This window comes from Geotrypetes seraphini, chromosome 1, assembly GCF_902459505.1.
Source record: "Geotrypetes seraphini chromosome 1, aGeoSer1.1, whole genome shotgun sequence".
Classification (NCBI taxonomy): domain Eukaryota; kingdom Metazoa; phylum Chordata; class Amphibia; order Gymnophiona; family Dermophiidae; genus Geotrypetes; species Geotrypetes seraphini.
The window spans coordinates 97,360,878-97,388,226 of NC_047084.1; the positions used below are offsets into that span (position 1 = coordinate 97,360,878).

The 27,349-nt window shown below is 41.0% G+C and overlaps 1 long non-coding RNA gene across 1 annotated transcript; it reads right to left on the reverse strand.

Moving 5' to 3' along the window:
- Positions 1-19,742: 19,742 nt before the first annotated feature.
- On the reverse strand, positions 19,743-22,389 carry LOC117349973. Its single transcript, XR_004537218.1, has 2 exons — positions 22,155-22,389; positions 19,743-19,855 (listed from the first exon to the last, which is right to left on the reverse strand). It is a non-coding gene; the product is annotated as an uncharacterized LOC117349973 (long non-coding RNA).
- Positions 22,390-27,349: the final 4,960 nt, after the last annotated feature.

Sequence of the window (27,349 nt, forward strand, 5' to 3'; positions counted from 1 at the left end):
TCCCACTCACTGCTGTCGTATACCTATATCCACTATATCATTTCCTCTACCATAATCTCCCCAATCATGAGATGTCCTGTCTGTCCAATTAGATTGTTAGCTCTTCTGAGCAGGGACTTCTATTGTATGTTAAATGTGTATGCCTTTCAGCGCTATAGAAATGATTAATAGTAGTTTTATGCTCAATAACCCTTTCCCAAGATTGATTAAAGTTGTTTTTTTTAAGGCTCTTCCTATCCAATTTAATTTGCACTAATAAGCACCATGATATCAATAATTTTCTATAAAGCATAATGCATGCTAAATTGATTTTGTTGCTAAAAACATCTGCTTCAATAACTTTGACAAATATCTGCATTAGAATGGAAAGAAGATGTTCTTTGCCGAGTATCCCTTTAAATCAATGAAATCCCTACTAATTAATTTTTCTTTCAGCTTTCTCCTAACAGTTTATTTATGCAGCATTATATATACTGAACAGTATTATCTTTTCCAAACATTCCTTTGACAAATACAGTGGAACCTTGGTTTACGAGCATAATTCGTTCCAGAAGTATGCTCGTAAACCAAATTGCTCGTATATCAAAGCGAGTTTCCCCATAGGAATGAATGGAAACTCGCTTTGATTTGTTCCACCAACCCCCCCCCCCCCAACCTGAGGCTGCTGGAGCTGCTCCAATCCCCCCCTCTTGAGGCCACCGGCGCTGCTCCATACCCCCCCCCCCCCGCGTGATCCGGCATCCCCCCGCTCGAGTCATCCCCCCTGCGATCTTACATGCTCCCCCAAGTACCAAAACGATATCCCTTACCCCGATTGGGCACCGGCCCCAGTACCAACGCACAGGACATGCCAGTGCTGGTGCCCGAAGATCTTCCCTTTTCTGTGCTGGGCTGGGTGGTGCATCGGCGATCATTCCTCTTGCTTGTGCTGGGCTGGACTGGGCCTTGAGCATTTGCGCAGCAGGGGAGGGACAGGAAGCAATCGTCTGTCCCGTTGTCCCCGCGCACAGCTTCGGGACGCTGTCCCTGAAAACGGGACATTTTGGCGTCCCGAACCTGTGTGTGGGGACAATGGGACAGGGGATCCGAAAACGGGATGTATGGTCACCTTACGAATACAGAATGTCCGGTGCTGTATTCGGAGAGAGCCCCCAGGAAAGACACTTGGGAGTACTGGTAGACAAGTCAATGAATCCGTCCGTGCAATGCGTGGCGGAGGTGAAAAGGGCAAATATAATGCTAGGAATGATTAAGAAGGGGATCACAAACAGATCTGAAAAGGTTATCATGCCATTGTACCGGGCCATGGTATGCCCCCACCTGGAATACTGTATCCAACACTGGTCGCTGTACATGAAAAAGGACATAGTACTACTCGAAAGGGTCCAGAGAAGAGCGACAAAAATAGTTAAGGGACTGGAGGAGTTGCCGTACAATGAGAGGCTAGAGAAACTGGGCCTCTTCTCCCTTGAAAAGAGAAGACAGAGAGGGGACATGATCGAAACGTTCAAGATATTGAAGGGAATTGACTTAGTAGAGAAAGAGAGATTGTTCACCCTCTCCAAGGTGAAGAGAATGAGAGGGCACTCGCTAAAGTTAGAAGGGAAAAGATTCTGTACAAATGTAAGGAAGTTCTTCTTCACCCAGAGAGTGGTAGAAATCTGGAACGCTCTTCCAGAGGCTGTCATAGGGGACAGCACCCTTCAGGGATTCAATAAAAGGTTGGATAAGTTCCTGCCGGAACAGAGCATACCCAGGTAAGGATAGACTCAAATAGGGCACTGATCTTTGACCTAAGGGCCGCTGCGTGAGCGGACTGCTGGGCACGATGGACCACTGGTCTGACCCAGCAGCGGCAAATCTTATGTTCTTATGCAGGCTGCTGAATCCCATGTTAAATCAAGGTACAGTAAAATCTCACCTTGATATTAAAAAAATTTGAAAGATATTGGGGAAGTTATATCAATATCAGTTGCCTCTTGTACAAAAGACTATAAATCTCTGGGGACAGGGAAATACCTATTGTACCTGAATGCAGTTCACCTTGAGTTATCCATAAAAAGGGTGAACTAAATCCAAATAGACAATTTAATGCATTATTTGAGGGGGGCGGAGGGGGTTCCTCGTTAACATGATACAACAGAGGCCTAGATTTCTCTCAATAATCCTCATTTAGAGATGCCAACTTTGTAAACAATAGAAATACTGCAAATTAAAATCATATATTTTCTTCTAGAAATTGCCAAGCTGAGATTGTATATGGCAGAGAGCAGGCGAAGCGCTGAGGGGAATCGATGAGTGCCTTCAGAATCTGAGCCGCTGGCTGCTAATTTTCTCTCCTATAAAAGTCAAATAACTGTCTACTTTATGATGACATACTGTATATTTGTTCATTAAGAAAAGCAAGCACACTTGAACACGAATGTTTTCAAAACATTAATTATGTTTTAGAGCCAAATTGGCTGAAACATAATTGTACGTGTCTGACTGCTCAGTCCCAGGAAACTGAGGCTGGAGACACTACAATAGAGATATGTTCCGTCAGCTGGATCAACACATTATTGCAACTGAGATTTTATTTTTGCCTTTTGTGGTACTAAACCCCTTTTTTTTATCACCGGCCATGGCGGTAAAAGCTCCGACGTTCATAGAATTCCTATGAGCATCGGAGCTAACCCTTCCATGGCCGACGATAAAAAAAGTCTAACGCAACTTCATAAAAGCGATTTCATAAAAGGGGGACAAAAGTGCTTAGGGCCTCATTTACTAATGTGTATTTAAGCTCATTAATGCTTTTTCCCTTGAATGTCTTACTTACTATCAAACAACTTGTATTTCTTTTTCCTACCTCTCCTTGTGTTTTAATGGGTTTGTAATGTTAGTTTATATTTAGTCTTGCAAGACTTGGGGCTCCTTTTATCAAGCTGCGGTAGGCGGTTAACGCGCGGAATACCGTGTGTTCAACCGTCTGCCGCGCTAGTCGCTAACGCCTCCATTGAAGAGGCGTTAGTTTTTAGCGCAGGGAGCCTATGAGCGTCGAGAGCAGTATGGGGCATTCAGCGCAGCTCCCTGCGCTAAAAACCGCTATCACGGTTTAGTAAAAAGGGAGGAGGTATATTTGTCTATTTTTGTATAGTTGTTACAGAGGTGACATTGCATAAAGTCATCTGCCTTGACCTCTTTGAAAACCCGTGGAATATAAATGATAATTAACATTTTCTCTGCGAACAGTGTGCTTTGTGTTTTTAAAATTTTATTGTTGGTAGATCATTTTGACTTGGCCACAAAGGTAAGGGGGAGGGAGGGAGGGGAGCTGCTGAAAGACATCTAGTAATCCTTGCAGGCTTGACTGTGCAGGGAATTATTTTTGTAAAATCATGTTTTGTTATGTGACTGGCATTATTTAGACTTTAATTTCTATGAATGAATAGAATGAAAATGATATAAAATTACTTGCTTGTTTTTATGTGTGTGCGCTGAAGGAAAGTGGAGAGAGAGTGGGCTGAGGATGCTGAAGAGAAATGGGGAAGAGAGTGGGGAGAAGATGCTGATTTATAAATTGACAATTGTACAGAATATTGTTTCTTTTTATACTTTAATATAATAAGTTCAATATAAAACAATTCAAGGCTTGTGTGGATGGAATCAGGTGGTTGGCGGGGATGAGGACCGAGCTTACGGGGATTAGTCCAATAAAATAGTATTTTCTTATTTCTCATTATTTGTTTTATTTTTATTTGTTAATTTGTAAAGTGGTGATTGTTATGTATCAGTTTTTTCAAATTTACATCTACTGTCTTTATATTTTGCACAGTATTAGAGGACATGTGTTACTGTTTTTGTGGTGTTGTGATGTTGCATTGTATGCAGAGTCTGGTTTCTTGGCAGTTCAGTTTAACTTTTGTCTACATATTTCTATTTTTAGTTTGTGATTATTCCATATTGGGCGAGGGTGTATCTCTGTTCTGTGTGTATGAAAAGAACATAGTTTTCAGTTGGCATTGACTACAAGATCAATTGACTGTGCGGGATCTGGCTTGTTTAGTTTTACAATGTATGTGTTGGTGTTCTAGTGCTCACTGCAGTGTTTAAGATGCTGCCTTTTCCTAGGTACACTCTTGTTGTGCGATATGTGGATTGTTACTAAAAATCATATTTTTCATGTAGATGTGGGGGGGGGGGGTCAAAAAATGATGGGGCCCCGGGTGTCACATATGCTAGGTACGCCACTGTTGTTGGTAGATCATTTTGACTTGGTCATTTTAAAAGTAGCTCGTAAGCCCAAAAAGTGTGGGCACCCCTGCTCTAAACTTTTCTATAATAAAGCCTGAAGCAACTTCAAGCAATCAGATGATTTTTCTTTGGCACATTGGCATGTTTCAGTGAATTGAAAGATTAGCTCCTTTCTACTTCATACTTTTTCAGCACTTCTGCGTGTTGTTCTATGATTCTTCCTTCACCCACATACAAGGCAACAGTAAAGGAGATTCTCAAATAATGTTCTCTTCTTTGCATGTGGTTAGTGAGTGAACCCTTACCACCTACAAAATAGGTAAGTGCTCATGCGCTAATGCTCAATATGAAAATTAATACATGGCCACTAATTAAAAAAAGAAAACTGTCATTTTACCCATGTGGTAAAAATGGCCTTAGTGATTGAGAATGACTCCCAAAATTACACATTAAGGACATTTTTTTTTTTTTTAACTGTGGTTTGGTAAAAGGGTCCCTAAATTTGTAATATCTAATAACTAGGTTACTCTGATAGAATTAATTTTCTCTGTATATTTCTGGCTATGTCCAGCTTCTTAATACTTCAACCCACATTGTGGGATATAAGAAAGGATGCAATGGGAACAGAAAATAAACTGAGTGGAAAGTGAGAAATGGTAGCAATAAATGGAGAATGAATCCACAATCCCTCCCCACCCCCAGAAAAAAAGAGGAAAATATGCCAATAGTGAATATAAATCCAATCAGAAATAAGGGACAGAAAAATAACTCCACGTGTAAGGGAAAAAGAAACTAGAGAATGACACGGTGACAAAATTCATCATTGTTCCCGTCCCCGCGAATAACTGCGGGAAACCATCTTCATGTCATTCTTTAAGGAGAGAGGGAAGAATCAGAGTATGAATGGCCACAACCACTGACCCTCAAGCTTTGCTTTGAAGAATGCTGGTGTAGAAGGACTGAGGTTGAAACAGACACTACAGAATGACAGTCTCTGGTATCCAGAGCAGATATTGTGATGTCATAATGCCTCATTCCACCAGTGCCTAAGAGCCAATCACATCAGTGATGTCACAATGGCTTCATTATCCTTGGCTCACATAAGAATCAGAGTATGAATGGCCACAACCACTGACCCGCAAGCTTTGCTTTGAAGAATGCTGGTGTAGAAGGACCGAGGTTGAAACAGACACTAAAGAATGACAGTCTCTGGTATCCAGAGCAGATATTGTGATGTCATAATGCCTCATTCCACCAGTGCCTAAGAGCCAATCACATCAGTGATGTCACAATGGCTTCATTATCCTTGGCTCACATAAGCACAGCCACTGACCTGCAAGCTTTGCTTTGAAGAACGCTGGTGTAGAAGGACTGAGGCTGAAATAGACACTAGAAAATGACATGGGATTATTTCCCGCGGTTATCCGCGGGGACGGGAACGGTGATTAATTTTGTCACCATGTCATTCTCTAAAAGAAACAACAGCTTTTATTTGTAAAGGAATATGTAAACCAACTGGCGTGAAGAGATCAAACACGGCTAATGCTTCAGCGATAAAAGCCCGTATTCTAAAAAATGGCATCTTTGACTCCAGTAGGCGTCCTACCGGCATCGAAGTTTACAGTAAATTACTGTTGAAAAGTGCTTTTAAAAGATATTTCCAGGTGCATAAAAAAAACTAGCACTAGAATTGTACCTATGTAGCCACTTTTCGATGCCTAACGCCACTGTAGGTGTGGCTAACACTGGAAGTGGCGTTAGGCACCGTAAAGTTCCTCCGTAGGCACGATTCGTATCAAAGGCAGGCATTGGAAAATGTAGGCCTTGAAAACCCTGGCCTACATTTCTGGGGCCTACCTTTGCCAAAACTACTATTCTTAGGGTTACCAGACGTCCGGATTTCCCTGGACATTTCCTCCTTTTGAAGACATGTCTGGGGGGGGGTAGGGACCGGACAGCTTTTCAAAACCCAGCAAGCATCCGTGTTTGTGCGGACGCAACGCAGTGACATCACGTGCACGCAAGCGTGTGATGCCATTGCTTGGTGCCCGCACGGGCCATCTGGAGACGAGGCTGAGGGTGAAACAGGGCATGACAGAGGCGGAACTGCGAAGTCCTAGGGGCATGTCCATAGGTCCAGATTTTCCCAAAAGAAAATCTGGTAAACCTAGCTATTCTCTAAAAAAACAGTGCTGTCGTGTGATTGATTTGATTTATTAAATTTGATATATTGCTTGTACATTAGTATAAAGTGGTTTAAAATACTAATACATTAAAAAAAAGATAATCCTCTCTGTCCCAGCAGGTTTACAATCTAAATGATAGTAAGTATGGAAATAAGAGAGGAGAAAGTGGAATATTAGAGATACAAGAGGCTTGTAATCATGCAATCAGGGGTTGATCTTAAGGAAGGCACCGGCAATGGCACCGTTTAGAGCAGGGGTGTCCAACCTGCGGCCCAAGGGCCGCATGCGGCCCTGTGAAGTATTTTGTGCGGTCCAAGTCGAGGGCGATGCAGTATTTTCCTCTGCTGCCCCCGGGTGTTTACCATCTTGCCAGCTCCCTCCTGTGTCTTGCTGCAGCGTTTGAAACTTTGTGCGGGCCCCAGAAACATTTTTCTAGGCCAATGCGGCCCAGTGAAGCCAAAAGGTTGGACACCCCTGGTTTAGAGAATCTAGGCCAAAATGCCTTCCTCAGTGGTCACATAACACACTTGGACCAGTGAGGAACCGTTAATGTGTGAAAGTGCACGCACCATACGCGAATCAGCCTCAAACTTGCTTTTCATTGATTCCACTAAAGTCAACAAAAGTGAGGGAGGAAGCCTTTATGCGTAAAATACAAAATGAATTAGGCAAGAAAAAGTTGGCCTCAGTACAATTATATAGGAACGCTAATATTAGCAGTTACTTCCAGAAGGCATAACAGATGTCATGCCCACTGGTGTGCTTGCAGCCAAAAACACTTTCTCAATTGTGCAGACTGAGGACAAAAAAAAAAAGAAAACACAGCACAATATATTTGCAGGGAAACAAAAGACACCTAACTGAAGTAGCCTCAGCTACATTATTAAAATATATTACTTGCAGTTAAGCTCTGGAACGCATTGCCAGAGGTTGTGGTAAGAGCGGATAGCATAGCTGGTTTTAAGAAAGGTTTGGACAATTTCCTGGACGAAAAGTCCATAGTCTGTTATTGAGAAAGACATGGGAAAATCACTGCTTGCCCTGGATCGGTAGCATGGAATGTTGCTACTCTTTGGGTTTCCAGAATCTTGCTATTCTTTAGGATTCTGAATGGAATGTTGCTACTCCTTAGGTTTTGGCCAAGTACTAGTGACCTGAGAACAGGCTACTGGGCTTGATGGACCATTGGTCTGACCCAGTAAGGCTATTTTTATGTTCTTATATCATCCTACAATTCCGGGGACTGGAGGAGTTGCCATACAATGAGAGATTAGAGAAACTGGGCCTCTTCTTCCATGAAAAGAGTAGACTGAGAGGGGACATGATCGAAACATTCAAGATATTGACGGGAATTGACTTAGTAGAGAAAGAGAGATTGTTCACCCTCTCCATGGTGGAGAGAACTAGAGAGCACTCGCTAAAGTTAAAAGGGGATAGATTCCGTACAAACGTAAGGAAGTTCTTCTTCACCCAGAGAGTGGTAGAAATCTAGAATGCTCTTCCAGAGCCTGTTATAGGGGAAAGCACCCTCCAGAGATTCAAAAAAAGATTAGATAAGTTCCTGTTGAACCAGAACATACACATTTAAGGCTAGACTCAAATAGGGCACTGGTCTGTGACCTAAGGGCCGCCACGTGAGTGGACTGCTGGGCACAATGGACCACTGGTCTGACCCAGCAGCAGCAAATCTTATGTTCTTATAATAATTATATAGCACAAACAGCACAATATAAAATGACTTTACAAAAAAGTAAACCATAAAAACTGCATTAAAACAACAGAAAACAAGACCTCCTTCCAAGAAAAAAAATTATTAAATAATATACCCTCTCTTTTACAAAGCTGCACTAGTGTTTTTAGCGCTGGCCACCACGGTAGCAGCTCAGATGCTCATAGGAATTCTATGAGCGTCGGAGCTGTTACCGTGGCGACCAGTGCTAAAAACGCTAGTGCGGCTTTGTACAGGAGGGGGATAGTTTTAACCAGTTTCCTGAATTGAAGTAGACTAGATACATCATTGATTTCTTCAGGAAAGGAATTCCACAGAAGAGGTCCCTGCACCAAGATCATCAAATGGCGATTACTCATCAGTTTCACACATTTCAAAGAAGGAACAATTAAACAGCCCTTATTTTCAGATCTTAATACTTGAGAAGGATGATAGATATGCAATAAAGAACTTATTGTATTTTTCACACTATAAGATGCACCTTTCCATAAGATGCACCTAGGTTTAGAGGAGGAAAAAAATATTCTGAACCAAATGATGTGCTAACATATTTAATAAATTATAGCAGAATAATATTTAATCCATGTGAAGTCAACAGTGGTATTAAGAACTGTCAATAAATGAGGAGACTTTTCTTGTTTTCTGTACACTGTCCCACCTCTGGTGGTCTAGTGGTAGGCCATGACAGGAGGAATCCATCCCAGCCAGCTAACAATTGTTTACCCTCGGTACCTTTTTTCATCTTTTTAAATCCTGGTGGACCAACGATGTATTGTCAGGTGTGAGCTTGCACTGAGCCCCTCCCTCGCTGGATGGCTGCCTCAGATTTTGTGGCCAGCGGTGCACTAGCAGGAGCGAGCTTTCACCATTCAGCCTGGACCCATGCTGCTCCCTGAGTGGCTGCCATCAGTTCTTGCGAGATCTGAGACAGTCATCTAGCGAGGGAGGGGTTCAGTGCAGGGCAGAAGCATGGAAAGCTCGCTCCTGACGATATACCGCTGGACCACCAGGATTTAAAAAGGCAAAAAAAGATATAAGTTTCCCTGGCAGACAGCTTATGCGCTCACCTAAATTAGCCAGGCAGAGCGCCTGGCTAAAAAACGCTAGTGAGAACTCTGCACATCACGGTCTGTGACACAATATTCGCTCCATAAGATGCACAGATATTTCCACCCACTTTTTGGGGGAAAAAAGTGTCTTATGGAGAGAAAAATTAGTACTGCAGGCTGCTTATCATTCAGTATGTTGAAGATCAGATATGCAACTTTAAACTCAATTCCTGAGGATATACAGTATGACGGCTGTTCAATAAGTATCAGATCTTAATTTTTCTTGCGTAAACAAATAAAGCTAAGGAGGCGTGGTTTGGTGCACTTATATAGGCGACCCTAATGTGAATGCTTGAATTTTTCCCGCCTACAGAAGCTGTCAGTCGCTGGCAAACTGCCAATGAGCGAGAAAGTTTAAGTGAGCGCCGTCCGATTTTCATTTTTGACAAAATGACAGAAAAAGTTGAACGCTACTGCATTAAATTTTGTGTAAAGCTTGGTGATTCCCAAGTGGAAACGATCTGCAAGATTCAATATGCCTTCGGGGACAAAGCAATGGGCCCCACACAGATAATGGAGTGGTACAACTGCTTCAGAGATGGCCTCACATCAGTGGAGAGTGAAGCACGTTCTGGTAGGCCCTCAACATCCAGAAATGAGATCGTCATTGACCCTGGTGATGCAGGATCGTCGAATCACAATCAGAGAACTTGCAGACAAGGCGAGCATCAGATCTGTTCATTCCATTTTGACTGAGGATTTGGGCTTAGGAGAATTTCAACAAAGTTCGTGCCAGAGCTGCTAACGATCGAGCAGAAGCAACTCAGTTTGAAGATCTCACAGGAAATGTGAACAGTGATCCCAACTTCCTCAGTGCAGTGATCACTGGCGATGAGTCCTGGGTTTATGGGTAGGACCCTGAAAGAGACCGGATTTCAGTCAAGAGAAGACATCATGCAGAATGTGATGGACCAGTTGCGAGCAATCTCAAAACAGGCATTCCAGCGCTGCTTCCGACAGAGGCAGAACCGTTGGAAGAAGTGTGTGGCAGCCCAAGGGGACTTCTTTGAAGGAGATTAGTATAAGATTGTTGTATCTGAATATGAGTATTTTTTATGAATAAAGGTCTAATACTTTTTGAACAGCCCTCATATATATCCATTTGTGCACCTCTTTTGCCACATCAGGATAAATCCTGATTTTATTACTCAGAAACAACACATCTTTATGCTTAAAAGTTAAAGAATCCAGTCCCTATTGGCTGGTATGGCCATAACAGTATCAGAAGTCTCTAATATGTTATAAATATTTATCATATGTAGATTGGAAGAAGGAGGGAGATCTTCAGTTTGCAAAAGGAACATAAAAAGTTTGCCAAACAGCAGGAATAGTCTCCGGTGCAAATCCTGAGTGGTGTAGAACGGGTACAAGTGGATTGATTTTTTCACTGCAACAAGCTTTACAAAGACTAGGGGACACTCGATGAAGGAGGAATTTTTTTTTTTTTCCACTCAGAGAATAGTAAGAGTGGTTAACGTAGCCGGTTTAAAAAAGAGGTTTGGACAAGTTCCTGAAGGAAAATTCCATAGTCTGATGTTGAGACAGACATGGGGGAAGTCACTGCTTGCCCTGGATCGGTGGCATGGAATGCTGCAACTATTTGGGTTTTGCCAGACACTTGCGACTTGGATTGGCCTCTGCGAAGACAGGACACTGGGCTAGATGGACCATTGTTCTTAATATTTCAAAGCTTCCTATGTGATCTTAAGGTTACTTTAGGAAAATTAATTCAAGTTTCAAGTTTATTAAAATTTGATTGATCGCTTATTACAAGCTAAGCGATTAACAATTTATATAAAATAAGTAGGATTTTAAAAGTAAAACAATAAATGAGGTTCAGATACAAACAGACAAAACAGACTAACATGATACATAAGGAAGGAAAAAAAATGGAAGGGAATAGTTACAATATTTAATCAAGAAATGGAAAAGGAGGGGGTAGGAATAGACATACAGAAAGGGAATGTGAAAAATTGGATAAATAGTAATTTTTTTTTTTTAAATAAAAAAATTAAATATAATGCATTTTTAAACGTTAAAAGCGTCTAATGAAATTTTTAGACTTCCCACTTCCATATCAAGAGAATAAATTATCCAAGTCTAAGATCGCCTAGAAGCACTGGATGCAGGCAGGCATATGTACACTAGATCAGTGGTTCCCAACCCTGTCCTGGAGGAACACCAGGCCAATTGGGTTTTCAGGCTAGCCCTAATGAATATGCATGAAGCAAATTTGCATGCCTATCACTTCCATCATATGCAAATCTCTCTCATGCATATTCATTAGGGCAGTGATTCCCAACCCTGTCCTGGAGGAACACCAGGCCAATTGGGTTTTCAGGCTAGCCCTAATGAATATGCATGAAGCAAATTTGCATGCCTATCACTTCCATCATATGCAAATCTCTCTCATGCATATTCATTAGGGCTAGCCTGAAAACCCGATTGGGCTGGTGTTCCTCCAGGACAGGGTTGGGAATCACTGCACTAGATGATGTTATATCAAATGGGAAAATGCTTCATTTTTCATGACTGCGGCAATCTTTTGGTATTTCAAAGTCTCAAATTGATAAGTGGTTATAGTTGAAGCAAGCCATTCAGAAGGGGTTCCCTGAATAGCGAAATTTAAAAAATTATTATAGCTTGCAGGTTCTGTGCTTCCAAACGGATTTGCTAGGACATCAGGCTGCCCGGTGGTATAAATTAGTATTTGAATTCTTGAATTAAAAAGCCAAAAACTTGTTTTAGAGACATTTGGAGCATATTTCTGAATTTCAATGGCCACGAAATTGGACTTGGAGGATGAGATGTACAGCATCAGCATCTATAAGACAAACATGGTATTTTTTGTTACATAGAAGTTTCTGGACCCCTGTTCAGAATTAGATAGTTCTAAATCTAATAGATGCTGGCACTGTCATCTTGATGTAGGGACACTGGATCATCTGCTATTCTATTGTCCTTTGATACTTAACTTTTGGAAGTCAATAAGGGGACAGATTAATACCATACTGGAGGCATCAATTCCATTGACGTATGAGGTAGTTATATGTGGAACGTTATTACATTACATTAGGGATTTCTATTCCGCCATTACCTTGCAGTTCAAGGCAGATTACAAAATAATTATCCAAGATGTATTACAACAAGAACTTACAAAAAAAAAAAAAAAAAATTGGTCATTTTCAAAAAGAGTAAGAAATGGGAACGGTTATTTGTTTGGGGTAGTTGGCTTTAGTGAGAGGTGGAGTTTGAGACTTGCGGTATTATTTCTTTTTTCAGAGTTTTCTTGAAGAGTATGGTCTTTATTTCTTTTCTAAAAGTCTTGTAGTCGAGGGATGCCGTCAGTAGATTAGCGATTTGGTTGTCTAGTTTGGCTGCTTGAGTTATTGCATATTAAGCTCCCCATGGACTGCTATAAATGCTGGTTTTCCCTAATTATGACCGGTATAGCTATGCAAATGATTACTCACAATTGCATAGCTATACCGGCTAGTGCAATGAATTCTTGGTGGAGTATTCTTATTCCCCAAGCTCAGTCTTACCACTCGTTTTGAAAACTTTTTTAAAAACTTACCTGTTTGACAGATATGTGACTTGATTGCTACTGTTGCATTTTCCGAGAGATATTTGACATGTTTATGTACGTGATCCACTGATTGTACAGTTTTCTCTAGTTGTAAACTGCCTTGAACTAATGGTTTGGTGGTATATAAGAATAAATTATTATTATTAATATAAGCCAGAATAAACATTCAGGAGAGAAACGTCTGACCTTAGTACAAGCTGTGCTGCAATCCATTGCCTCAGGAGCAATCTGTGAAACAGGAACGTTTTCCCCAAATCAACTGTTTCCCATCCAACACGCTTGAATCTCTGCCACAGCTGTTATTCGTTTCCATTAGCTCCCAGGTTTACTCTGCTGGACTCTCCTCCTACCGTGTTTCCCCGAAAATAAGACCTTGACTTATATTCATTTTAGGCCCAAAAAACACTCTAGGTCTTATTTTCGGGGTATGTACATGATCATCTCTCCTTTCCTCTCCTTCACCCCAATTCTTCCTCTTTCCTTTTTCTCCCCCACATATGCAGCGTCTTTCCTCCCCTCCCTCCCACCCCTCGTGCAGCAGGAACCTTACTCAGCTTCTGTCCTTCCTTCCCTCCATCCCATCCCTCATGCAGCAGACCCCTTGCCCAGCTTCCCTTTCCTCCCATCAGCATGCAGCAGAACTCTTGAGCAAGCACCACCACCCCCCCGAGCACCCGCCTCCGCAGCTGAACCCCCATCCTTCCCTCTCTCTCATCCGAACCCCACTGACCACAAGCAAGCCCTACATACCTCCCTAAGCAGTATCAGGCTGTCAGCATTCCAAACAGGTTGATTCGGCCTTGTCAGCCCATGAATTCACTCTGCCGCGCTACTGATGATGTCATCAGTAACGCGGCAGAGTGAATTCACGGGCAAACAAGGCCGAAGCAGCCTGTTTAGAGTGTTGCTGGCCCGACGCTGCTTATGAAGGTATGTTCTAGGGCTCGCCCGCAGTTGTTTTGCAAGCATTACATTCAATGCATATTTATATTTACACTATATATAAAAATACTTGCAGGAATTTATATACTGTATTGCCCCCATATATATGTCATGGCCTATGCATGGGTTTTACAAATCTGTGTATGGGGCGCAGCCTAGTTATAAGGGGTGGCCTATGCAGCGATTGTAAATCATCCCCCCACCACCAGTACCTTTTTCTGAGCCCCCTGGATGGCGAATCTCCAGTGGTGCAGGGCAGCCGCAATCTCTTCAGCATCTGCCAGTCCCCGCCCCGCTTACTGAGTGACTGAGATCAATTCTCACGAGTACCGTGAGAACTGACATCAGCCATTCAGCGGGCGGTGCGGGGGCAACCGGATGCCGAAGAGATCGCGGCTGATCTGCACCGCTGGAGATTCACCATCCGCCATCCAGGGGGCTCAGAAAAAGGTACCGGGGGTGGGGGGAAGATTTTTAAAGGCAGAGGAGGTACTGGAAGATAAGCCGCGGCTAATACCATGGGGTGGCTTATCTTCCGGTTTTTAAACATAGGCCACCCTTTTCTGCGGCCTATACATGGGTGCGGCCTATGCAGAAGGGGTGACCTATACGCAGGAAAATACGGTATAGGGCTTTCATCAATTTTTATTAGTGTTATATTACTTATAGATTTTTAATTGGCTCTATAATCATCCCTGATCATTTTTTATTTATGTTTTAGGTATTCTGTTTTCATAGTTTCACATTTTTATTCCTGCAAGTATTTTAATGTAAATGTTTTTATGTATTTAGACTTCCAAGACAGGAACTTCTTTGCTGAAACACGGTTCGTGTTGAGTCGATCTTCTAGTTAATAAATTCATCTTTGGATGCCACCAGAGTTTTTTGTTCTCCATCTCTTCCACTCTTGTCTTTGTCTATGGACTGCTGCGGAATCATCTTTTTTCTGGTGGTGTGTTGTTTTTTCAGGAACGTGTTTCAATCATGGAAAGGAAACTATGTACCTACTTGACATTTTCAAAATTATGTGTTGCTTTGCCCCATCAACTTCTAACATACAATGAACAGATTCACTTTAAATACATGGATAAAACTATCCACAGACTCTATGAAGAATATTTGACAACTGCCTCCTTGGAGTAAAAAAATGAAACAATAGCATGTCAGAGGAGTTTAGTGACAGTGAAAAGTAATCGTCAAGCTGTGTTTTTCCATTTCTAAAGATTTGTTCGGATTAGTTCATGTGAACTTTCTGTCAAAAATATCAGAACTGGGTTAGGGTAAGATTTAGTCTCCAAAGAACAGATTTTTCCACATGATGGTGCAGCTTTCTTGACCAAGGTTTAGCATGAGCTATGGGGTGTATGTTATGGCATTAACCACGACATAGGTTGTTCGCTCACTCCTAGCTTCAATGGATTATTATTATTTTTATTTTTTTTAGAGTATCAGGGGAATTTCTACACTTGAATGTTATGGAAGAGTGTACAGAATATCCCTAAAAACAAAGTTGCACAGCTCTGATCTGGATCATATTTAAACCACTTTGGTTGTACTACAGAAAGGTGGTATATCAAATACATGACCCTATCTCAATATATAATAAAGTGAATACTAATAGTACTTTTTTTTTTTTTTTTTTGCATTATTGCAGGCCTTGAAGCAAACTCATTTGTAGAGTTTGGTTAGTCTGAAAACTATACACATTTATATCATCAGTGACAAAAACAATGCATCAATGCGTCAAATCATTGTTAATGGTAACTACCATGTAACTAAAAAATACAAACTAGGGACATAATTTAACTTTCACTCCCCTCCACACACACACTTTTACTAAGCTACGGTAGAGATTTTGACCGTGGCCCGGAGCGCCAACTGCTCCGACGCTCATAGAATTCTTATGAGCTTCAGAGCAGTGTCAAAGCATTTAGACCTCTAGGCCGTGATAGAAATCTCTACCATAGCTTAATAAAAGGGAGGGTTATTGAAGTGTTATTTTCTCATTGACACAACATAGGATAAATTTCTGTGCCAATCAGGCTCTGCATCTTAAGGGGCTCTTTCAAAAAACACAGGTAAAAAAAAAAGTGGCCTTAGGAATTGTATTGGGACAGACCAAAGGTCCATCAAGCCCAGTATCCTAACCAATCCAGGTCCCAAGTACCTAGTTAGATCCTGTATTGGGACAGACCAAAGGTCCATCAAGCCCAGTATCCTAACCAATCCAGGTCCCAAGTACCTAGCTAGATCCCAAGTAGTAAAACATATTTTTTTTTTATGCTTATCCTTGGAATAAGCAGTGGATTTCCCCCCAAGCCATCTCAATAATGACCTATGGACTTCTCATTTAGGAAATTATCCAAGCAATTTTTAACCTCCACTAAGCTAACTGATTTAACACATTCTCCAGCAACAAATTCTAGACATTAATTACATGTGTGAAGAAATATTTTCTCTGGCTTGTTTCAAATCTACTACTTGGTAGCTTCATCGCATGCCCCTTGTTCTAGTATTATTGGAATGAGTTAGCAAGCAATTCACATCTACCCTTTCCACTCCACTCATTATTTTATAGACCTCTATCATATCCCCCCAAGTCGTCTCTTCTCCAAGATGAAGAGACCTAGCCGCTTTAGCCTTTCCTCATAAGGAATTCGTCTCATCCCTTTCATCATTTTTGTTGTCCTTCTCTGTACCTTTTCTGATTCTGCTATATCTTTTTTGAGATACGGTGACCAGAACCTTACACAGTATTCGAGATGTGGCTGTACCATAGACCGATAAAAGGGCAATATAAAATTTTCATCTTTGTTTTTCCATCCTTTCCTGATAATTCTTAACATTCTATTTGCTTTCTTTCCGCCGCTGCACATTGAGCTGTGGGTTTCAACGTATCCTCAACAATGACACCTAGATCCTTTATCTGAGTAGTGACTCCTAACATCGAACCCAGCATCATGTAGGCCAGGGGTAGGGAACTCCGGTCCTCGAGAGCCGTATTCCAGTCGGGTTTTCAGGATTTCCCCAATGAATATGCATTGAAAGCAGTGCATGCAAATAGATCTCATGCATATTCATTGGGGAAATCCTGAAAACCCGACTGGAATACGGCTCTCGAGGTTCGGAGTTCCCTACCCCTGATGTAGGCCTTACACGAGTCATTCTCATGCACTAAGGCCAATTTTACCACTGGGGTAAAATGGCCGACATTTTTTATTTTCCATAGTAATGGCCACGCAATAATTTTCCCATTAGCATGTGGGCATTAGTACGTGAATCTATGCTGCCATCTATTTTTTAGGCAGTGGGGACTTACATACTAAACATGCGCTAATTGGTTAGCACACAGCAATGCTTATGTAATATGGGCCAAATATTACAGTATTTACGGCGCCAAAAAAATTTGGAGCCAACTAGAATGGGTCTTAGTGTAATTCTATAAAAGGCTTGTGCTTAGTGGCCATATGTGTCACTAACCTTTAGGTGCACCCATTTAGACCAAGAAAAACCAGGCCTAAATACCTACACCCAAGTTGTGCACAATCAGGGCATATTCTACCACAGTGCACTTAACTTTTAGGAATGCCCACAATCTGCCCATGCTCCTCCCCTGACCATGCCCCTTTCTGAGATTCATGCACTAGAACTAACACACAGCACTTCAGAGGATGTGCCAACCAAGCTGTACATGCAACTTCTAATTAGTGCCAATTATAAGAACATGAATTGCCGCTGCTGGGTCAGACCAGTGGTCCATCGTGCCCAGCAGTCTGCTCACGTGGCAGCCCTTAAGTCAAAGACCAGTGCCCTAACTGAGACTAGCCTTACCTGCGTACGTTCTGGTTCATCAGGAACTTGTCTAACTTTGTCTTGAATCTCTGGAGGGTGTTTTCCCTTATAACAGTCTCCGGAAGAGCGTTCCAGATTTCTACCACTCTCTCGGTGAAGAAGAACTTCCTTACGTTTGTACGGAATCTATCCCCTTTCAACTTTAAGAGTGCCCTCTCGTTCTCTCCACCTTGGAGAGGGCGAACAATCTCTCTTTCTCTACTCTCTATTCCCTTCATTATCTTGAATGTTTCGATCATATCCCTTCTCAATCTCTTCTTTTTAAGGGAGAAGAGGCCCAGTTTCCCTAGCCTCTCACTGTGCGGCAACTCCTCCAGTCCCTTAACCATTTTTGTCACTCTTCCCTGGACCCTTTCGAGTGTTAAATGCCAACTATCAGTGCTGACTGGTCTTGTTACATTACATTAGTGACTTTTATTCCGCCATTACCTTGCGGTTCAAGGCAGATTACATAAGAGGTTATCTGGACATTTTCAGAAGTGTTACAGAGTAGAGCGGGTTACTTCGGGGGATTGACATGCTTCCTGCGGTGTTAGTTTGTCTTGATGGATTTCTTGAATAGCAGGGTTTTTAGTTCTTTTTCTGAAAGTTTTGTAGTCTGGTGTCTTGATCAGTAGATTGGAGAGTTGAACAATTAAGTTGTGTACACAAAATGACTGTGCTCTGATCTGCATGCAAAATTTATGGTGCTATATAAAGAATTTAGGGGCATCTGATTAGTGCAGTCACACGTTCTTTTTGTCTTTCCATCAGTTAAGGAATGTAAAAGTAATAAATATCTTGACCATACGCTGGCATATTACATTACATTAGTGATTTTTATTCCGCTTGTACCTTGCGGTTCAAAGCGGATTACATAAGAAGAGAACTGGACATTTCCAGGAGGGTACATGACATTGGAGAATACACTTTGAGGGTATAGACTTAATAACAGAATGAGGGTATAGACTTAATAACATTGGAAGATAAATCAGGTTACATTACATTGCATAGCAAGTAGTCTGTTTCCATAGTTGGTAGATAGTCGGTTTCGGTAGGATGATTTAGGTTTGAGGTTGCTTTCTTGGCATTTCGTGTTTGTTTGTTTTTTTTGTTTTTTGTTTTTTATTGGTCGATTGAGGGTATGTTATTGGTCGATTGAGGGCATATCAAGCTGCATATCATGATAGAGATTTTCAACATCTGTTACGTACATCTTCTGCCTAGGAACAATTTTGAAGAACAACTGGAAACCTTTCTCTTTTCAGAATTTCTTATGAAGAACCCAGAAAACAACTGAAATTTTTCTTTTTCCCAAAATTTCTGTTCTAACATTCCTCTTTGTACTCTGTTGATAAGTTTTTGCAAACCGCATAGAACTTGTTGGTTATGCGGTCTAGAAATCCGGTGTTATGTTATGTTTTTAGCTCTCTAGAGAATTAATATAGCAATATAAATAAAAATATGTATGAATGTGCTCAGTGACGTGAACAATTAAAATGGCCATGGGGAGGCTGAAGAAAGTTCAACTTATAACATCATTGCACAAGCCCTGCCTGCCTTCATTGTCCAGAATATCACTGGTATAATATGTCTACAACAGTGGTCTCAAACTCGCGGCCCGGGGACCACATGCGGCCCGCCAGGTACTATTTTGAGGCCCTCGGTATGTTTATCATAATTGCAAAAGTAAAATAAAACCGTTTCTTGATCATATGTCTCTTTAGCTATAAATGATTAAGACTTATTATTAAGACTTAGCCAAAAGGAAAGATTTATAAACTATAAAGAGTTTTACCTCATGCAAAACTGTCATTTCTTTAATAAGACATTAACTATTTTTTTCCGAGTACCTACAAATCCCAAATGTGGCCCTGCAAAGGGTTTGAGTTTGAGATCACTGGTCTACAAGGAAGTCTGAAAGATATATATATATATAGAAAAAAACACACTTATCTCAGTTCTTGTAGAGTCCCCCAATTCCCTTGGCAGGGAGCACAGATATAGTGTCAATGATAAGAGCCTCAAACAACTGGCAAAAAAGTAGACATGTGTGATCAATTCCCCAAATTAACCCATAGTAAAGATCAAAAAAACAAAAAGCAAAAAACCACCATTTAAAATCCAAGTCAATGAAAAATTTTTAAAAAGTCAAAAAGTTACAATAAATCCACAACTCAATTTTCCCCAACACAGATCGTGTTTCCATTAGTTCAGTCTCAAGAGGAAAAAGACGCTGAAAAGATAAACACACAAAAATAAAACTCGTCAAAACACATCTCAAAGAAATAGCATATAAACAAATCTCAAATCAATGGATGTTTTTAGCTCTGACATACTAAATGGAGCAAATGTTTCTTTTATTTATTTAAAACATTTTTAATCTGCCTTTATCCAAGGCAGCTCACAAATTTCCGTACATAATAAAATGAACATTTTAAAAGGAGATATACATCAAATAGAGGAAAAATACAAGATCACCATATTATGTTGCATCTACAGCGGGACTGCTGTCCAATAACAACATAACTAAAAAAAAACCCAAAAAACATTTTATATTCACTTAAAGAAAGCTTGGACAAACAGATGGGTTTTTCACTAAATGGAACAAATGTTTTTCATGGAACATTATAACTGATATGATATAATTGTAAACCCAACAATTAACACATACACACACCTTTTGTTCACCCTCTCCAAGGTGAAGAGAACGAGAGGGCACTCACTAAAGTTAGAAAGGAAAAGATTCCGTATAAACGTACGGAAGTTCTTCATCACCCAGAGAGTGGTAGAAATCTGGAACGCTCTTCCAGAGGCCGTTACAGGGGAAAGCACCCTTCAGGGATTCAAGACAAGGTTGGATAAGTTCCTACTGGAACCGAACATTCACAAGTAAGGCTAGACTCTAATAGGGCACTAGTCTTTGACCTAAGGGCCGCTGCATGAGCAGACTGCTGGGCACAATGGACTAATCTGACCCAGCAGCAAATCTTATATTCTTATGTTCATAGGAATTATATGAGTATCAGAGCTTTTACCACCATGGCCAGCGATAAAAGCCCTAACATGGCTTAATGAAAGGGGGGAGGGCGTAAATTTGAGAGTTATTTATTTAAAGTTCTTTAAGCTATGTATGGGTAATTGTAACAACAGTGAAAGTAAAGTAGGATTGCTAATCAATATGATGGATGTGCTTGTTGTTGAGTGCAAATTGACTCAAAACGCGGCTTGATAGTCGTTCTCTTTTTTTCGATTTAATTTGTCAGAGCTAAAAATCCAAGTTGGCAAAGATAAGACAATCCAAACGGTAACAAAGCCTCAATTGTTTTGTTGCTCAACTTAGGATAATTACTGCATAAAACATAAAAATAAAATAACTTGCTGTTAGCTTCCACGGACCAATCACATCAAAGAATGATGCTTGTCTGGGCAGTGTATCCTTACACACGCAGACACTCATAACATTCAGAGACTTGCATACACAATGTACATGTCATCTATTCTAGTGTATACTTATGAAGGGAATTTTTAAAAAATAAAGTAAAATTCTGGAATTTGTTGCCAAAAGTCTGAGAGACCCTGGATTAGTGTACCGTAGAACATGCCCACTCTCTGCCTCCACATCTGTCCCCAGTAGAAATGTACAGTGAAGGGGGTCAAGAACTTTTGTGCAAAAAAAGGGAAACGAGACTTGGGTTTGATAGTATGCGATGATCTTAAAGTGGCCAAACAGGTTGAAAAGGCAACAGTGAAAGCTAGAAGGATGCTAAGATGCATAGAGATAGGAATGTACAGTTAAAAAAAAAAAAAAAAAAAGGAGGTAATGATGTCCCTGTATAAGACTCTGGTGAGACCCCATTTAGAATATTGTGTACAATTTTGGAGCCCGTACCTACAACAAGATATAAACAGGATGGAGTTGGCTTTGATGAAGGCTACTAAAATGAACATAAGAATAGCCTTACTGGGTCAGACCAATGGTCCATCAAGCCCAGTAGCCCGTTCTCATGGTGGCCAATCCAGGTCACTAGTACCTGGCCAAAACCCAAGGTGTGGCAATATTCCATGCTACCAATACAGGGCAAGAAGTGGCTTTCCCATGTCTTTCTCAATAACAGATGTGACCGGGTAAGACCTGGACTGGATTAGCCAGCACCCTGACCTGGGTCATTCAAGCCTCAGCCAAGGGTAAAGGGGTGTCTGCATCAATTTTAAAAAGGTCCAGTACATGGGTTTAGTGTGAATTTTAAGATGACTTTATTTTCTGGCTTTATACTGTAGTGCCATTCAAAACATACAAACAAAAAACCTCTAAACTGCATGTTAGCCCACGATGCTTGTTCATTTTACAGTTCAAGAAAAAAAAATATGGCAACTTCAAACAGTTTACCTCTGGAGTAATTCTTAGCGTGTAATTAGCCCTCTCACCCTAAGCATCATGGGCTTCTCAACTCTTCTGCTAACAGTAATTTTTAATTTATCTCTTACTTTGTTTGTGAGGCAACACCCCATTATCAGAGACAGCTTTTACTTACCTTAGACTTCACTCTGTGACCTTGCTTTCAAACATGCCTAATTCCTCAGGCTCCATTTCAATAGCCCCTACTGACATTTATTCTGGCATTTCCATCTCGTATTCAGTACCTTCAGAAGAAAGGTTAGAGGCTTCAGCTCTGAGGTTTTCTACCTGCTTGTTCTGGGAAGTTCTGGTCTCTGCCTTCTGAATCCTGGCTTACTTCTCCTCAAGGATTCAGGAATGTTGTAAGTTTGTGGCTGCCCCCTTGGCCTAGAGATCACACCCTTTTCTCTAGCATAGGGCTGATTGCCTCTCAAAACACCTGTGGTTCTCTGGTGCTTTGCTAATGAGCCTGGATAGCTTCCCTGCTCACTAACCCTGCCCCCAGCAGAGCTGATTGTAGGAGCTAATCCCTTTGTGGGTTTTGCTATCCCCTGCCTGTTGCATGCTGGTACCTGTAGTTCTTTGATTTTAGCATTCTCTACACTAGAACTTTTGGTTGCCTTTCACTGGGGATAAATTCTGCAGGGCAGTTTCCCTAACCTGCCAGCTTCTATGAGTAGATTTAGGGATAGTTTTAGAGCACTGCAGGATTTCTTCCAGCCTGACAAGACTCTCCCTGTCACATAGACTATGGACTTTTCCTCTAGGAACCTGTCCAAACCTTTCTTAAAACCAGCTAAGCCCTCCACTCTTACTACATCCTCTGGCAATACATTCCAGAGTTTAACTATTCTCTGAGTGAAAAAAATTTCCTCCTATTGGTTTTAAAAGTATTTCCGTATAACTTCATTGAGTGTCCTCTAGTCTCTGTAATTTTTGATGGAGCAAAAAATCGGTCCACTTGTACCCATTCTACTTCACTCAGGATTTTGTAGACTTCAATCATATCTCCCCTCAGCCGTCTCTTTTCCAAGATGAAGAGCCCTAACTATTTTAGTCTTTCCTCATATGAGAGGAGTTCCATCCCCTTTACAATCTTGATCGCTCTTCTTTGAACTTTTTCTAGCACCACTATATCTTTCTTGAGATAAGGAGACCAGAATTGAGCGCAATACTCCAAATGAGGTCACACCATGAAGCGATACAGGGGCATTATGACATTCTTAGTCTTATTAACCATCCCTTTTTTAATAATTCCCAGCATCCTGTTTGCTTTTTTGACTACCACCGCACATTGGGCGAAAGGTTTCACCTTTGTCATAAAGTATATGGGGATTGGAAAAGTTTAAATACGTGGCATAAATTTGCATGAGGTGAGTCTAAAGTGAAATGAAACTCGAATGAGGAGGCACAGGATAAAGTTGAAAGAGGACAGATTCAGAAATAACCTCAGAAAACATTTTATAATAGAAAGGGTGGTGAATGCTTGGAATTGTCTTCTAGTGGAGGAAGTAGAGAAGAAAAGTGTATCTGAATTCAAGAAAGCCTGGGACAAGTACATTGGATCTCTAAGATAGAGGGATAGTAGACTAGACAGGTCATATGGACTGCATCTACAGAGTCGAGGCACAGCCCCAAAGTCAGAGCCATGGCGGCTTCAGTAGCTTTCCTCAGATCCACTCCTATTGAGGAAATTTGCAAAGCTGCCACCTGGTCCTCGGTTCATACTTTCACCTCTCATTATTGTTTGGATGTTTTTCTCCAGACGGGATGGCCATTTTGGCCAGAGAGTATTACAAAATTTATTCTCCTAAGTTGTCAACACTCCCACCATCTCATTCTGGTTAGCTTGGAGGTCAGAACCAAAGTGGAATTGTCCCAATCAGAATGGTGTACACCAAAAAAATGAGTTTGTGGTTTTGTTTCCCCTGTTTCATTTTGTAGCTTGGAGGTCACCCATATGTGAGCCTTCATTTGTCTATGCTTCTGTATAACGTAAGGGTTAGTGTAACTAATTTTTGCATAGATTGACAGACATAGAAGGGGGCGGAAAATGATCAGTGAATGCGGATGTAGTTACCACACATTAAAGGTTAACAAAGCAAGTAACATGTTCCAGTTAATGCCACATGAATAGGGATAGCTAAATGTGTCACATTATCTACCATTTATTTAAGGGCACAGTATTAAATAAACCCCCCTTGCATTAAATGAATGGCAAATTGGGGAAAAAAACCTCTAGTTTTTAAAACAGAAGGCTTTTGTATCTTAACTTTAGCCTTTAATCCATGATACATGCAAAATCATTGTACTCTTTAGCAAAGAAGACCCTCCTTAACCTTAAGGGTCTGATGCTAGCATACAAATCCATGCATGACATAGCGCCGGCCTACGTGATGACTATGTTTCTTCTGTATGTGCCGAACCGGTCCCTCCACTCCCAGGATGAAATACGCCTCAAAACACCCTCTGGTCGTGCCCTTCAAATGCAAACCGACGGTCCTCCTCCCACTTCATACCGAGTCACTGGAATCAACTGCCCCCGCAGATCTGATCCCTTGAAGGACTCCTCAGCTTTAGAAAAGCAATAAAAACAGACCTCTTCACCTAAAACCCTACCCTTGACCGATAGACTACAAAGAGATGTATACTGGTACCAGAACCAGTACGTGTCACATAAGGAAAACTTGTATCATACACTGTAACTTTCTGTGCGACAAATTAGGTATAACTTGTACTGGAAACTTTGCATCATAAGGACAACCATAGCAAATTGTAACCAGGAAATTGTATATTATCATTAGCCCCTAGCATGTATCAAGTTAGGATAAAAACTTATATCATAAACTTGTACAGAAATTATGTCTGTTTTAACCTGTAGTCCGTTCTGAGCTTTTTGGGGACAATGGGCTAGAAAACAAATTTAATTAATTAATTAATTAATTAAATATCTCAGCGGCAAGCTTATAAGAACATAAGCAGTGCCTCTGCTGGGTCAGAACAGAGGTCCATCATGCCCAGCAGTCCGCTCACGCGGCAGCCCATCAGGTCCAGAACCTGCATAATGATCCTCTATCTGTACCCTTCTATCCCCTTTTCCTTCAGGAAATTGTCTAATCCCTTCTTGAACCCCAATACCGTACTCTGTCCTATCACACTCTCTGGAAGCGCATTCCAGGCGTCCACCACCCTTTGGGTGAAGAAGAACTTCCTAGCATTGGTTCTGAATCTTTCCCCTCTTAATTTTTCCGAATGCCCTCTCGTTCTTGTTGTTTTCGAAAGTTTGAAGAATCTGTCCCTCTCCACTTTCTCTATGCCCTTCATGATCTTGTAAGTCTCTATCATGTCCCCTCTAAGTCTCCTCTTCTCCAGGGAAAAGAGTCCCAGTTTTTCCAATCTCTCAGCGTATGAAAGGTTTTCCATATCTTTTATCAATCGTGTCGCTCTTTTCTGAACCCTCTCGAGTATCGCCATATCCTTCTTAAGGTATGGCGACCAATATTGGATGCAGTACTCCAGATGCGGGCGCACCATCGCCTGATACAACGGCAAGATAACTTCTTTTGTTCTGGTTGTAATACCCTTCTTGATAATACCTAGCATTCCGCTTGCCTTCTTAGAGGCCGCTGTGCACTGTGCCGACGGCTTCATTGTCTTGTCCACCAGTACCCCCAAGTCCTTTTCTAGGCTACTTTTACCCATTACCAGCCCTCCTATCGTATAGCTGTACATCAGGTTTCTGTTTCCTACATGCAAGACTTTACATTTCTCTACATTAAACTTGTACAAAGGAAATCTTTCAGGGCCAGATTCTGCAAATGGCACCATTATCGGTGGCTGCCTAGAAAAGCCCTACCGATGGCATGTCAATCACACTGCAACATCATTTGCAGGATCACAACTTGCGTGAAAGGTAGGCACTGGAAATGTAGGACAGGAGTCTATATTGATGGCGCCTTCCTTTCACATGAATTGCATCTAAAGAGGTGTCAACCGGCATTTCCAGCGTTGGCCAAGTCAACATCAGCCATAGGCACCTCCATATCCGCAATTAGGGTGCCTCTTCGGGAGGCACAGGTTGGTAGCTACATTTTTTTATTTAAATTAGATGTTAAGAGGAAATCATGATGCAGGTCACTTAAGTGGAAATCATGATGCAGGTCACTTAAGTTAGGCAGTGGTACAGCCTACCACCACCTAACTTAAAGCAGCATTTGTAGGTACGGCACCTCAGTGTTTAAAAGACTGAAAAGACGAAGGAGTTTTAGCTCCTCTAAGTTGTTTAAGCATTGAGATATGTCAGGTAGTTAAGATGTAACATGACCTCATTAAAAAAAGAGAAATATTTACCAGTTGAAAAGGTGTTTTGCAACATTAAAATTCTGTTTGTGGCTTTTGTAAACTGCCTTTAGAAAATTACAAGTGAGATTAAAGGAAATGCTGACAGCATGTGGAGGCAATGATGGATGACCTGCCATCCTTAAGACAGCCAACAACATGGTAAGGTCAACGCTTGCACAAAGAAAGGACAAAACAAAACAGGGAGGGAAAATCAAAAATGTAGCCTGTCAGAAACGTCAACCATCAGAAGACCTTGTCTGATGAGAAACAAAAAATATTATATTTTACCTTAGCAAAAAATATGATTTTTTTTTTTCATTATACTCTTGAAATGTCATTGTACATAAAAATATCTTTTGTTGATGACCAGATTTGATAGTGTTTGCACATTCATATTTGTCTGAGCAATAGCAAGACTGCTTCTAAATAAATTGAGTTTGAGAGGTCATTATTAGCAAAACACAGCAAAATCAAGTTGTCAGGCCTAAGGATGGTCTTGAACAGGTTAGTAATAAATCCTTTGGTGCCAATCAACAATGGTTTCATGTCTGTCTGCCTGAGCATAGAAGATCACTTTTAAGGTTCATTTCTGGAAGTCAACCTATTTTGTAGAAAAAAAAAAATTATGCAGAGAAAACTTTTTGCGACAAGTAATGTTATTTTCCTAAACTTAAAATACTGAAAACCAAGATAGTGCTATGTATAGATTTTTGCACTTTAAAAAAAAAAAATTCTAGATATTTTTTTCTGTCAGAATTTCAGGAAATTCAATCATTAGACAATAAAAAGTTAATTTTATTAACCATTTTTATGTGTAAATGGGTTCTTTTGAAAATTTAACTATAGCATAATGGAAACTGGGATAAACCAATTGTTAAACACACCAAAGAAATGCTATACCCCACTAATCACAATTGAAAAAGTGTAACCATGTGACGGGGTATATATCCCATCACTGGTCAGCAGGGGGAAGTCTCAGCATTAGAAGAA